Source organism: Nothobranchius furzeri, chromosome 17 (assembly GCF_043380555.1).
Source record: "Nothobranchius furzeri strain GRZ-AD chromosome 17, NfurGRZ-RIMD1, whole genome shotgun sequence".
NCBI lineage: Eukaryota > Metazoa > Chordata > Actinopteri > Cyprinodontiformes > Nothobranchiidae > Nothobranchius > Nothobranchius furzeri.
In genome coordinates, this window is record NC_091757.1 from 58,138,796 (window position 1) to 58,154,226 (window position 15,431).

The 15,431-nt window shown below is 42.4% G+C and overlaps 1 long non-coding RNA gene across 1 annotated transcript in view; it reads right to left on the minus strand.

Moving 5' to 3' along the window:
• LOC139063711 (uncharacterized) overlaps positions 1–4,024 on the minus strand; it is a 100,470-nt gene extending 96,446 nt beyond the window's left edge. Inside the window, exon 1 of the long non-coding RNA XR_011517080.1 lies at positions 3,912–4,024. This is a non-coding gene — a long non-coding RNA (uncharacterized lncRNA). The remainder of the gene's footprint in view (positions 1–3,911) is intronic.
• Between the last annotated feature and the right edge of the window lie 11,407 nt (positions 4,025–15,431).

Consider the following 15,431-nt stretch of genomic DNA (forward strand, 5'->3'; position numbering starts at 1 on the left):
GAGAGCCCAGCCACCCTGTGGAGAAAACTCGTTTCGGCCGCTTGTATCCGTGATCTCATTCTTTTGGTCACTACTCAAAGCTCGTGACCATAGGTGAGGGTAGGAATGTAGATCAACTGGTAAATCTACAGCCGTCAACCATCGGTTTCTGAATGAAAGTCTAACGGGTTTTTTCCATCACCACCATGTTGGCCATGTCAGGTGTCTCCCTCACCTCTGGAAAATACACAACTGGAGTTGAGAGTGGGGCTGTGAGGGTGCAGGGAGCAGATGACTGACATACATCTGAGTCGATGTAGCTACCAGCTAACGAAGCTAACAAAGGTGGGGGCTGCTTTTGGCCAGAAAACTGTGGTTGAGTGACTGCTTCAGGCTGTAACACTTAATGTGAGGCTGAGGCCTCTCGTGGAGCATTCAGGGAGGAAAGGTAGAAGAAGAAGAAATCATTTCTATAGCGCCTCTCGAGATAAAAACCACGAGGCGCTTCACAAAAACAAAAAATGTAAAAATATAAAAAATAATTTAAAAAATGATTAAAAATATATTTAAAATGAGCAAAAAGAAGACAATTGTGATTAAAAATGTAGAGAGAGAGTGACTAGGAAAGAGGGTAAGAGAAGAGCCTGTCATCTTCTACATGTCTATCAAAAAGACACACCCTTAATTATTCATCATGTTCAAGCTTTCATTACATCTAAACAGATGAGTTACAAAATAAATCACCCCCGCCTCCCTGACAGTCGTCATGACATTAAACTTGACCTAAAATGGTTTGTTGTACCAGGCTGTAAACATGTTGATTTCTATAAGTTGGTGGGAACTTGCTCTTCTCTGGATCCAGCCCCTAGTGGATGAGGAGGGAACTACAGGTGGTGTCACATCCGCGCTGGCTTGACTTTTGGCAGGTTATATTCGACGCCATGTTTCCTTTTACAGGAGCCCGTGAAGACAAAATGCATTTACTGATTTGTAACAGACAGTTACAACACTTTCACCACTCATCAACGTTGTTTTACACGTTTGCCTTTTCGCTCGTTGCCAGTGATAAAAGGGAGTTTAATGTGCTTGTTATTTTGCTGGAGGTTGCACTACCAGGGATTTTTCACCCTGATGGCCATCTGTTGTGTAGATCTTACTCCAAAACACAAAAATACCTCTTGCTTACAAACATTTAGCTAAGTACTGCCCCCTATTGCCAGGAAAATACACATTGTCACTTTAAAGCTTTAGTTTCGTTATGTTTATGTATTTAGACACTACTGTCCAAAGTGACTTACAGGTGATAATCAGTAGATAATATCATCATTGCTATAATTCATTTTTAATGCATGACTTTATTATGCAAAATGAATAAAAATTGCAAAAAAGGAGGAAAACGCTTAGCTTTCTCTTGGCTTGGAGGTTCAATGGTCAAAGCCATAAAATCCTTTATTATTTTAATTAGTAAAGGACCTAATATGAACTGCAATGACTTGTTTTAATGTAGGTAAATATGCTCCTTACATTACAGTTGCATGTCTTAACACTTGTGAATGTGAGTGTTGTGGCTCGTTGTTCGCCAGCACAACTCGTTTCTGTTCGTTTTTATTCCTGTTTGTTTTTGTGTTTGCATTTGGTCACCATTGCAGTTTGGCTGAGCATCTCTGATTGAATAATTGATTTACTTGTTTATTTAGCACCTCATAAGGAATCCCAACACCAAACCGGCACATTACACCTCTGAGATTTTCCATCTTTATTAGATCATTTCAGTGTGACTTTTTAAAGAAGTCATTGGTTTGCTCAAGTTGGCAAGATTGCCTTTAATAAAATGAGCAGAATATTTGATTCCAGGTTTAAACACATGACCTCTGACTGTAAAATGTTGTAGATCACTTCTTTAAAAGAACAAACCAAAGGCAAAGCCACATGCTGAGGGGATTGAAGAGCTCCTGATCAAGCATCAGCATGTGATGAACTAAACTAGAGGATGTGTTTTTGTGCAGGATGTGGTCCTTTTAGCATCGATTTACCAGCGTTCAGGAAGATGTTGTCCAAATGCATCAATAACTAATAGATTTTGATGCATGTGGTTGAATCTGAGCATTCTTGTGAACCTCTACGTTCATTTAGCTTCTTCTGAAAGCACTGAAACCATCAGTTAGTGTCAGTGTGCCCTTCCTGCGGGCAGCAGACTTCCTACGGAAGAGTCATCATCAAATTTGACAGATGAGGTGGGAAACTCTGAATAATTAGCAGCTTCTTGTCTCTCCACATTTTCCTGTTTCTGCCGAACTTCATGCGTCACCTGACGAGGCTCAAATGCTTAAACTAGACCAAACATGTCTGCATTTCATTTAGTCGTGGTTTGAAGAAGAAACGGAAGCTGCACCTAAATCATAAACAAACATTTAGGATGCTTTCCTTCCCAGTTTAACATTCATTTATTTTAATAAGTTTGATCAGCTTTAAGTGCCGTTGTGTGGGCGAAGAGAGGAAACCAGGAAAAAGGGGATGTAACATAAAATAAAATAAAGAGAAGGCTCTGCTAAACTTACAGGAGCAGCATGAAAGAACAGTTTAGCTTCACCTCCAGGCAACAGTTGTAGAAAAATGTAGAAAAGACGATGAACGAGAGAAAACTGTCAGCAAGTCTTTTATTATTTCACAGGTGGAACTCAGCTCCTCTGCTCTACATCATTCACACACACACCTCCTCCTCGTAATCAACACCTGAATGCCTCTGACCCGTTGGTGTTCTGCTTCATGAGCCTCGCCGTTCGCTTCCGTCTCTCACGGCCGTCATCACAGCGAGCATGTTGAGTTTGCTAACAGGTTGTTGGAATTCTGCGACGCCCGGAGCTTGACCTCCGTCTCCCTGTCACATTCCGTGTTAACCGGATTTCACATAAGAAAATAACACCCTTGCCTCCTTGATAGCCATCTTCAGGTGTTCTCACCTGCACAGCGGCATGATGTAATTTTCTAATGTTCACACAACATTCTTTGTTCTCATCTCTGACACACTGGATTGTAATTACGCACCTTAGTTTCCATCAACCCAGTCAGTCGTCGCATCACCTCTGATTTTTCTCCTGATGCTGGAGAAACAAACCCAGTGCATCTTAGATTTATTAAAAATATGACAACGGATGCGATATTTGCTGTTTGGAGGTTTGTGAAACATAAAAGTTTGATATGAAATTAAAGATTAGTGACTGTAAGAGCATGCATGAAGCATGCACATTTAATGTTTTAGCCTTTCTGTAGTGTGTGTTATGCAAAATAACACGTGTTTCTATATTAAACAGATCCACTGGGAGCTACATGTTTCCTGAGATGTTTCTATAGCGAACGTCACCTTGAGAAAGAGACATGAGCCTGGTTCTGACTTGAGCCGTGTTGAAGGTCTGTAGAAATGACCTAGAAGGTCCGATAGTGGACACACACCTAAAGTTATCTGTAATTTATAAACGGTAAAGGAACGGTATTTAAAAAGTGCCTTCTAGAGGTCTACAGCTCCTCCCAACGTGCTTCACAACACAACCAGTCATTCACCCACACACGTTTAACTCCTGCCACCGTCGTCCTGCACGGTAAAAACAGCGTTATCAGCAGAGGGGCCAGAGATCTGCAGACGACTGCATCGTAACGGGACTTCAGAGAAACTGCTGTTCTTTAAGGCAGTTTACCCAAAACCGTTACTGACGTAAACTAGCGCTTCAGCTAACGGAGGCTGAGTGACGCCCTGCTGCGGGAACTACAGGTTGAGGTGTTGTTTGTTCACCTGTTGTTTTTAAAGCTAGACATGCTAAACGTGTTAGCCACACATATTACGCTCTCAGCTGGGAGTCCTACTGTGATAATTGCACACCGCTGAAGACATACGACTTCCTGACCACCAGTTCTCTGTTTAAACAATCATGTCCTACCTCTCTTCTCAGGCATGTTGACATAAAGCAGACAAAATCCCATCTGAAGTTCGGCTATTTTCACATGCAAAGCGTGAAAAGTGCAGCTGTGGCACCAGAGCTTCCTGTGTCCTTCAGCCCAACAGGAAGTGCGGTGTCGGGGTAGATTAACTGTGGCTGCAGCACTTCACCTTGGTAGCTCTGTTAGTGCTGCACCAGGCGCCTCTGCAGAAGCACCACTTGTTGCTTTCTGCTAACATACTGCTGCACACAGACTTTGCCATTTCCAGTGAATAATGACTAATGGCTCCTGCAGAGAGGCTGTGAGTATTTTGGACACAACAACCCCCCCGCACCTCGGCCTACCGCTTTAATGTTCCCGTCACCCATCCACTCTACAGTGGTTAAAAGCCAGAAGCAATTTCTCTGGGCAAGGAGAGGGTGGAAGTCCAACTCTGCACAACGCAATTACTGCAAGTTCTCACTTGAGTTAATAAAAACACTCGGGTACTGCCCTGGAACCTTCTTACTTAACATCGAGAAGCTTATTATTGTCTTTCCACATCGAGAACCTCTCACACAGCTAATGCTGTACCCCTAACAACCAAACACATCTCAGACTCATGAAGAGTTTGTGACACTGCACTTTTACTAGAGGAGTAACAAATACCAGCAGCAAATTACAGCTGAGAAGCCTCGTTCTCCTGACAAACAGCAACCCCAAAACACAGAGCTGCTTTATTTTAAAGAGAAAAAACTGTCTAGAGAAGACAGCAATGACGGAATAAAGAAAGTGAATTATGGAGGAGGTGAAAACTGAAGAAAACAAAGGGAGTGAGAGGAGGAGGGAGAGTGTTATGGCTTCTTGGCTCTCTGGAGTGAAGGAAATAATCACGAGTATCCCTAATGACTGCAACGTGTGACACTGTTTAAAGACATCAGGGAGGTTATGAGTCAAAAGGAAAACGCCACAGCATCATCTACTGCAGAGCAGACTGGGACTGGAACAGAAGCGGGAGCTGGGAGGAACAGGGAGCATACTGGGAAGTGAAATGGGAGGAAGGGGAATTAGAAGGTAAGAGGAAAATGAGGACTTGGGCGAGCGAGAGGAAAAGTGGAGAGAAGTGGGATAGAGAGTTAGTCTGGTGTCCTCCATCTTTGATCTAAATGAGCTTTGGCGTTTCTCCTCTCCTCCTCAGATGCAATTAGAAACCTCGCTGGCCAAGCGGACGCAGATGAAATGGATGCTTAATGACTTCCTCGGCAACTTGTCTCGGCAACGCAAACCTTCCATCTGGAACCTCCTGTTTTCCTCCCCCTCCTCCTCTCACCTCCTTTCACCTTTTCCTCACCCGTCATGTTCCTCATTTAGATTCATTTTCAGTTTCAGATATTTTTCTTTACTTGTCGTTTTCTTTTTTAATGAATCATATATTTTTTACCGTTTTTTTTTTCAAGTTGATAGTCATTTTTGCAGAACTTGATCCAGAGAAGCGCTCGCTCAGATGCCAGCTTCTCCTCACCGACTCGTTTCGGTACCCGCTTCATCCTGACCAGGGTAGTCGGTGTGGAGTCCGTCCCAGTATGCCAGACAACGGATGAAAGGAAAAGAACAATTCATCCACATGGCAACGAATATTAAACTATCTCATTTTTGTCAGCTCTCTTGTGAAGTTAACATTTATTCATGTTTTATCTAAAGTAGAATTTTTCCGGACTACCACAGCCATCCGTTCAGATGTGATTCATCTTGATATGAATTCATTTTGGATTTTAAACTGAAGTGATGTTTTTAACCACCTTATAATTGTAGATTTCTTAGACAAAAAGAACCCATTTTTTATTTTATGACATTTTTATATTACACAAAATGAAAACATGACTTTTAAATTATACTGCCCAGTTTGGCTGTTCACGCCGTCTTAATGTTGAATTTATTACAGTGATAACTCAATACTTTCATATTGTGATGCAAACATATTACAAATATCTGTTTATTTAGTGTATTTGGTTTAATTTCAGCTAACGGCCTTTCCCACCGCATCATCTACTGTTTACCGTCCTGCTGGCGTGTTTTGGTACTCAGCTCATCTTCTCATCACTCCACAGGAGGGAGGACACATTTCCTAATCAGGCTGAGTAATGCAAATTTAATGAATTTGGCAGTTGAGTTGCACGGTGCATGAACATGCATGCACAAGTATGAGAGCACGTGCACACACAAGCAAGTATAATCAACAAAAATAACACTTGCTTCCATTCACAGCTGGATGCCGGTGCTCAGACTAAACACACAAACAGCTGCACAGTAATCTTGTCGAGGACATGTTATCACCTAGAGTAGAGCACAGGCCACATGCCGCAGGCTTTAAGTTTGTTTTTTATAGTTTTGAGTTTTTCAGTTGCATGGAGCTGTTAGCTTCGTCCGGCCGTTAGACGGGAGGCTGTGGATCGGCCTCCGCTCATCGCAGAGAGAACAGAGAACAGCAGAGCTGCAAAGTGATTTCATGTCCCGTTAACTGTTGTGAACACCTCTTCGCAGGTTTAGACGAAACAAAACCGCAGGAAGATGAAGAATAACTGCTAATTTGACTTCTTATATGAAGCTTGTCACATTCTGCTCAGACAAAACGTACGTTTAGCTAACAGCTGAGAACTTAAGCCAAACACTCCTCTAAGTATTTCATTTATTAAGAAATTAAAAAACCCAAATGGAAAATTATAGTTTATTGGACTCATTTTGGAAAATTCTCTTTAAATTCTTTAATTATTACAAAACTTTGCACACCTCTTAAACAAATGTTCCAACATCTTTTAGTAATTAGCTTTGTTCCTTTTTAAAAGGAAAGCCCGAGGCGGTCCACGAGCATCTTTTAATATTGATGCATCGTTTAATGTTGTGTGGAAACTTCGGTCTGCACGAGTAGAAACCCAAGAGTTGTTTTAGTTGTGTCGCCCGTGGCGTTTACCGCGGCCCATTGCATGGGTGGCTCGCCAGTCCTCAGTCGCTCTGAACCTTTTGCTTTTCCAAACCAACCTTTTACCAAAAATTCACCATCATAAACCATCCAAACAAAACTCATGTACATTTTGCTTGATTACAGGAAGAAAGTCATTGAGTAGGCCGTGCTATATTGTGATCATTATAAAAAATTCTAATACGAGTGGAGTTTCTTTAAATGTCACGGTTCTGATAGAATAGAGACAATCTCATAAGTCAGCTTTCCCATGTTCACACACCATCATGCTAGGAGGTGGAAGGACAGCTATAAGACACAGAACTGATTGGTTTTATCCTCTTAAGCTGCGTGTAGCACACTGGGTGTGCTAACAGTGATAATGAAACACCTTGGTTGTAACGGAGCCGGTTGGACCAGCACAGCGTGAATATTCGAGCGCTGCACAGTGAGCATCTCAGACATATGAAAGCACATACCTCAGCCACACATGCACATGCCATCTAACGTCCTTCAGATGTACACACGTGTGCAACGCAAAGGAGAATGCAAACTGAAAAAAAACTTGTGGTTTAAAAAAAATCTAACTTCAAGGTTTAGGAAAAATACATTTGAGTTGAATCTGCTTGTTTTAAAAGGTGCAGAAAGTAAGAATTGTGTACAAAGAAATGATCCCAAACAGTCTCGTGTCATCGTCATGTTGGAAGAAGCAGATTTCCTTCTCAGCTGGGGGGGGGGCAGCCTTCAAAAAATGCCGAAGAGGGACGTAGTATTTATTTTCAATCTATCCCGCTGCTATACTTCCTGGTTCCATAGCCAATCATATGTGAGCTAGCAAAGTTGCCAAGACTTCAACACCAACATCGCAGCAAACATTCGGACGTTTAATCAACGTTGAAAAGACGTCGGGCCGACACGTCCCGTCATGGTTGAAAAATAGTTCCACAATTAAAGCTGAACCGACGTCTTTTTTGGACGTGAATTACACGTAAGAATTATACATGCAACTACAAATATGAGTGGATTTTTAGGAAATGTTATGAAACATTTCTTTTACAAATTCGGGTCATCCTACCACGACCATTTTTGGACGTGGACACCACGCCAGCGTCGGACCAGTGTTTGTTGGGATTGCCCAGCATTCATAAAGCGACACTGGTCGGCAAAAGCAGCAGCGTTGAGGAAAGAGTGCTATCCAGTGAAGAGAGTGGCCCAGAAGTTATTTCCTGTAAACACATGAAGCCATGACATCCTTTTGTTTAACTTTAACATCAGGTAAAGAAGGCTGGGGGCTAACGTTGAGCTAACAATGCTAACGGTGAATTAAAAAAACACATTCAGCTGTAAAAATATCTCAAGCCTCTCATTTCAATTACCAACAAGTCAAAGTTATAGGAAGATGTTTTGTCTGAGTAGGACTCAGCTTCTAGAACATTCTGGTGCTGAGCCGTTGTATTGATACATGAACTGTAGTACCTACACTGGACCACCAGGTGTCAATCTTTTTTCATTCACCTTTAAAAACAAGGACTAAAACTTGCTCTACCATTCAGATGTGCTTCACACGTGTTGACTGATGAAGCTCTTTTCTCCGAGTAAAACAACTGTGAAAAAAAGGTTTTTGCAGCTATTTAAGCATTACAGTCATCCATTTGGTCTTTAATGTAAAATATTTACAAATTCTGAGGAATCTCAAAATCTAAAGGGAATGATGAGACATTTCATTTTTATTTTTGTTGTTTATTTTTCCATCTTATATATAAAATAACCTGTGCAAAAATAAATAGTTAAATGCACCAAAACAGAGATTTGCTGTTAGTAAAATAATTGTCTTAAACCAATGTTCAGTCATAAATCTGCACCTCCACCTTTATGCAAGCATGAAATAAATGCAGGTGTCGTTAAAGTCCAGCTGTGGACATAACATAGGATCTGTTTCTTCTACGGAACTCCACTCTTCATCTTCAGTCAGACCACATTAGATATCTTCATTTGAAACATCTGTGATTAATTACAAAATCATCTCAGACTAAAAGAGCTTAATTACCTCCGTTAAATCGATTCCATCAATTACTGGTTAGACTGGCTGTGACACATCTAGAGTCATCCATTATCTGCATCAAGAGGTGTGTTTGTCTGTTTTCCCAAAATCAGGAGCTTCTGGACTCGGTCTAATGATGTGTAATTATGGGATGGGAACAGGAAAATAAGTGATATACTCGGCTTTTCTGAAATAGCCTGGTTGTGTTTGTTCATCAGCACAGTTTTGTTGCTCGGCCTGCAGAACAGAACAGGACACTCCCATCTGCACCGTTTGCCATCAGACAGTAATTTGCCCCAGAAAGTAAATCTGCCTCAAAGGTGTTTGGACACATATCTCAGGAGAAGGACTGGAGTCCGTGTGTGTGTGTGTGTGTGTGTGTGTGTGTGTGTGGCTCTGCTTTTGTACAAGAACACGACCCTGACATGCAGGGAGCCCACTGGTAAGTGTGATGGATGGATGTTGTCTCTCACACATGGTAACACACATGCCTCTCACTCTCACAGAACAAAACACCCACCCACTCACACACACTCTTAGTGTAAAGCATTCTTTTTGCAGACAACCCGCTCAGACAGAAATCCACATTATCTGTACTTTAAGATGGAGCCTAAAGTCGTATTTTAGGCCCACGTGATGAGAATCGTTAGAGAACTTGTTGAAATGTAAGCGTTTGTTATTATTTTACTAAAATAACTGCCTTTCCCAGAGTCAGAAAATAACCACAACGAGTCAACGTTAGCATGAAAAAAACAACAACTCTGTTTTTCTGAGGGACAGTGAAACACCTCTAAGAAACATTTCTTATACAGATTCGAAATTAAGGTGACAATGTTTATTTTTATCTTTAAATCCATCAAAATGTTGTTGAAAATGAATAAAATGATGTCCAGTCGCTGAAAAACATTGGCGGCTTTGTAACATCGAACTGTAAAAAGGAGTTTCTAAAGTACATAGGGCACCGTTCTACGTCTCTGAGCGACGCCATATTAGATGCCATGTTTCCTTCTGGCATGCTCGGGGTCCTGCACCTCTCAGTGACATCACACTGGTAAAGTGGCTGGACGTACGACTTACGGAAGTAACGTTACAGTGTTCAAAAGTACTTCGGCAGTAAGAAAAATGTGTTTAATAACAAAACTGCTTAACTCTCTCCAAAACCTACGTGAAAAAACAGAATCTAAAAGAGATGCAATATATTCTGGCCGTGCGGTATTGCCGTAGTTAGATTACATCATCGGCAGGTGCAGGCACCCGATCTGCAAAGTACAACGCCAGAAAACTACTATCGGCATTGCATTCTCCTGATGGGATTGACTGAAGGACCATCGAAGTCCGAGGAGTCACGCAGAGTTTGCATATTTTCTGCTCCACAGGTAACAACATTTACCGTTATGTGTTTTAAACTAGCGACAGCCACAGAGATATGGTTGTTACGTCCAGGAGGATGAGGGGACTAACACAGAGAAATAGGTGGAGGTGTGTGTGAGAGGATAAATAACGAGGTGGCGAGAGTAAAAACAAAAGGGTTTATTAACAAAAGGTGGAAACTAAAAATGTGAGCGGTTGACTGCTTATGAAAAACGGCTTTTTGCCAAACTAAATAAAAAACACCTAACAGAAAAATCCCCGGCTCAAAGTCCAATGGGGACAAAAACACAGAAATGAGAAAACTGACTGTCAGCCAACCTGCAAATGAGGCACTAAACATATTTCCTGTAGAAAACCCTAAGCAAGCATACACCACCGCTTAACCTTAGCATGAATTGTAACCGAGCTCAGGAGAATCACAGACTAGCTCTGGATCTCCTCGACTGTCTGCTGCGCTCCTCGTTTGAAGCCTCGTGGGCTGCTTGATGGCTGATTTGGATCAGCTGCTGCCTTCTTTGGCGTGCCTCTGTCCAAGGTCCTGAAATGGCGCTGGGAGAGTAAGCTGCTCCGGAACTGTCCCCGGCGCTGAAAGCTCGGCGGCGGGGACATCAGGCTCAGATAAGGATGACGAGTAGGACCGAGGGGACAAGGGTCGTCACAATGGTGTAATACTACCCTGAAATGTATGTACTGCCCCCTAGTGGCAGGAAACTACACACTGTCACTTTAACACAAGGTACTACAGGAAGGTGGCAAGTTGGGGTTAAACATACAACGAGGTGAGCTGCCCAATTTTAAAGACCAAGTTCACCAATCACTACATCTGCAGTGGTCTCTAGTGTAGATGAAAGTCTTGAGAGCTGATCTCTGTTGGGAAAAAGCTCTGGCACTCCTGTTTCAGGAACTAGAAATCAGCTGGAGACGAGGGGAGTAGAACGTAGCAGGATTTAGTCTTATTTCCTGATGTTTAAACATCTCACTTCTGATTGGCTCACAGCTAAGCGACTCTACCACTGACTCCGTTTGCTCAGCAACGTTGTTGTTTTATCCCCACAAATGACACACGCCATCTCTGTACTATCACAATTTATTCCAACAAAATCCCCTTCTTAAACGTGTGTTGGTAACAGCGCCTCCTACAGATGTCCCAATTTATCCTACATGTGAACAATGTTAAAGCAGACCCAGAGACAATTACTGGCTGCTTTAACCTTTGGTTTTTGCTTTCTTTAATTAATTTACATTCATTATTTTGTTTGTTGTTTTTGCTAGTCGGGAGATCTCCAAGACCCATTTTTGACTGTACTTCCCTGTAATTCTGCCCCAGATATTTATTTTTTGTGTTTTCTCATCGGCTCCAAAAGTAGCATTTCTGTGCATCTAGAAGGATATAAATAACAGGTCGTGTCTCTGTGTCTTGTATTTACTAACTGAAGCAGCCACCGTCTTTTATAGGCTCAAACAGCACGCCTGTAAAGACTAGACTGAAAGCAGCAAACCGTCGACACCTAAATGCGGTCATGCATGTACATAAACATTACACATTCGTCATGCACCAACAGAAGCATTCAACATAGGTGAACATACACCCACCAGCTAGCACACACAACCTGAAAATGGAACTTGATATTGCATAGGCTGTCAGTGCTCCCTGCTGTAAAATAAACACACAAATGTGGAGAATGGGAGGAACAGAGAGAATAGTAGAAATGCTGACATGCATGAGAGAAGATATCAAACTATGAATTTCATTTTCACGTTTCCTCTTAGGCAGACCGGCTTTGTTTTAGAGTTTTGTTGATTAAAGGTAGTGGAATGGTTCTTGACCATGTAAACTTTGTTTAGTTTACAAAAACCCGACACACCATCATTATTAGCTTTAGTCTAAAAATTACTTACTGTCTTGTTCACAAGAAGCAGAGGACGAATGGAAGGATAGGCAAGTTGGTGCTGCGTCTGCAGTGATGCGGGTCTTGTATCGGTCTGCCGTGGCGAAGAGAGAGCTGAGCAAAAGACGAAGCTCTTGACTTACCACTCGATCCTTGTTCCAACCCTCTTCTATAGTCACGAGTTTTGTGTAGTAATCAAAAGAATGAGATTCAAGCGACCAAAAGGAGTTTTCTCTGCAGGGTGTCTGGGCTCTCCCTTAGAGATAGGGTGGAGGGGCTCGGAGTAGACCCGCTGCTCCTCCACATCCAGAGGTACCAGTTGAGGTGGCTCGGGTATCTGGTTAGGATGCCTCCTGGACGCCTCCCTGGTGAGGTTTTCTAGGTACGTCCAACTGGGAGGAGACCTACAGGAAGACCCAGAACTACAGTTTCTCAAGCCTGGTCCTCAGGGTCCATTTTCCATGTTTTCCTTTCAAACACCAGTGTTTCCCTGCTGCCACATGCCTGATGGAGTACTTAACAGGCACCTGCAGCACTTGATGTCCTCCTGAGGAGGAAATGTAAACCAGGTGTGCTGTTTATCATCTGGCTTGGGAATATTTGAGGATTCCCCCAGAGGAGCTGGCCCAAGTGGCTGGGAAGAGGGAAGTCTGGGCCTCTCTGCTTAGGCTGTTGCACAACCCCAGATGAGAGGAAGAAAATGAACGGACTGACGGACGGATGGATGAATGGACTTACAGTAGTATGAGTTTATATTTTTGTATGCATTTGCATAAATCCTTTACTCCTTTGAGAGGAGCGAAGGAAGCTATACATGTCAGACAAGAACAACCTACATTAAATGGAAGAGGCCTCGGGTTTCACCTCTCCAGCACCTACAATGCAGCTCTAAACCTCATTCTGAAAGAGTTTCAGTCTAGCTCACGCCCTCCTGCATCTAATCAAAACAACCATTCCCACACAATAGAGCCTAACGACATCAACGACTCCCTGGGGGGTAGGGAGGAGGTTTTTTTTGGTAGTTTCAGCTCGTTGAGCAAAAATAGATACGGTTTATAAGCTCGACCCTCCCTTATTCCAGTCAGAATCCACAAAGCTCCTCAGATGAGAAGCGAAACGTCTCCAAGAAACCAAAGAAGCCCAGTTGCCTTCATTCCAACCCCTTTTGTCAAACATGAGAGGTATCGGAACATTCGCATCAATATGTCAATAAATGTTTAGTTTTTAGTAAAGAATGTTGCATTTCCTGATTAAGATTTTTATATTTGGAGTTAAACACACATAAGCCTTTGTACCCTTGTCTTTGCAGCCCGCTTTCCAACTCAGATTTTATAATCACAGGTTGGCACGGGCACATTTGTGATCTTGACTAGACAAGCTAAGAGTTGCTAGCCTAAAACAGGTTCTTCTGAGCAGAGAAACACACACACTTAAATGTGTGGAAAGTGTTTAAAAGGTTTTAGAACCAGTGTTTCATCTGCATGTATGCTATGGTGCTCGAGCACGCTGATGTGGTATGGGAGCAGTTCTCCAGACATTTTACTTGCAAATATCTTAATAAGATTAAATTTTCCAATTTCTGTCCTTTTTCTCTCCATCTCTCCACCTCTAACCCTAACCCTGTTAACAGCCTGATTAGGGATTTGTTGGCCTCTCGGCAGTTTGAACCAATCAAGAGCTAGTTTAAGTGGAGGCGTTCACACCTGTCCTGACAGGAATGATAACAGGGCCGGATCTAGCCAGCCCTACAAAGGGGGGCAGGTATCATGAGAATCGGGATCTCACTTCTAAGCAGAATCCTGATTCTCACTTTAACCAGAATTGTGCTGCCCTAGTGTGCACATGTCTCACAACCGAGACCAATCACCACCAACCTACTCCGTTTCCACGGTGATCAGCCTGTTTTCTAATGCCCACGATGGAGCACGGCGAGAGTCGCTGCATTCAAATGCTTCTGTGCCGGAGTTTAACGGGAACGTCTTGCATTAACGTTAAACTCGAGCTGAAATCACATGGCCTGGTTTTTGGAAACCTTACAGAAAGTCTGTTTCCTGTTGCCCAAATTCATTTCCTGACTCTCTTCCTGGAGGAAAACAAACAAAAATAATAGTTTTTCCATCTCAGTTTGAGAATAAAATGATTGCTGTCGTTTCTAATCCACACCACTGTTCTCTTTCAGACGGACAGCTGTGCTGATGAAGTTACACAAGCGATCAAATAAAACATGAATTATAAAACAGGAAGAGAAACGTGTACAGTCACAAAAACCACTCGTTTTACCTTTCATCAGAGCTGTAGCATAGGCAGCGGTGGCTTCCACTCATCTGATACCTCCGACTTGTTCTTATTTATACATGCACTGCTTTATTTATTCATTATTATGCTCATATTTTATTCATCCCTTGTTTCGTTTTACATTTATTTACTGCCACACTTTCTGCTGAAACCGTCATGGACTGAATGTCAAAGTTGGCTCAAACGGTGATGGGAATGAGCGTGTGTCTGCGTGAGTGACTGAAGGGAAAAGAGAACTATTGTAGAAAGAGAAAACTTAGAAAATGTGAATTTTATCCTGTGATCTCATGGAGGCAACATAAACTGTAGGAAAAGATAAAAAGTATTATAGATCCAATAATTAATGTGAAAACCAATCAGATGTTCTGCATTTCATTTCATGATCCATCTGTATAAATTACACCCATTTCCTGTCCAAGCATAAAAACCATCCAACCTTCCATCATTGTGACGGGTGTGCAGCGACGCATCATTTACGTTCCCAGAAGAGATTAAGGGATGGAAACTACTTAAGATGGACTTCCCTAAAACAAAACAAAATCTGGGACAGGAAGGAAAAGTGTGCCATCTTGACGACATTAGCCAGATGACTGCGGTGACGCATCGGCCCCGTAGAGCTTTCCCTTCAGAGCCTTGTGGAGAAGTGTGTGTTTGAAGGAGCCAACATACGTATTATAACCCGCTAAAGGATGCACAGAGAGGGCAGCTGAAGGTTTTGTCATGTTGCTGAGTTATGTCACTTGTTAGCTTGTTGGATCCCCTGTTTCATGTAAGCACACAGGAAGCTGCTGTGACTTCACCGTTTTGAAGACGAGCTGAATTGCATTATGGTACAGTCATGGTGGACCTGAGAGGGAGATGCTTTGGAGTGAGAATGGCTGAGAGCGTCGTTAAGGTGTCTCATTTTTCTCATGAACTGATTAATCACGATCGATAAAGATATACGCAAAGACATCTCATCAATACTTGTTATCCAGCGCAGGACCCA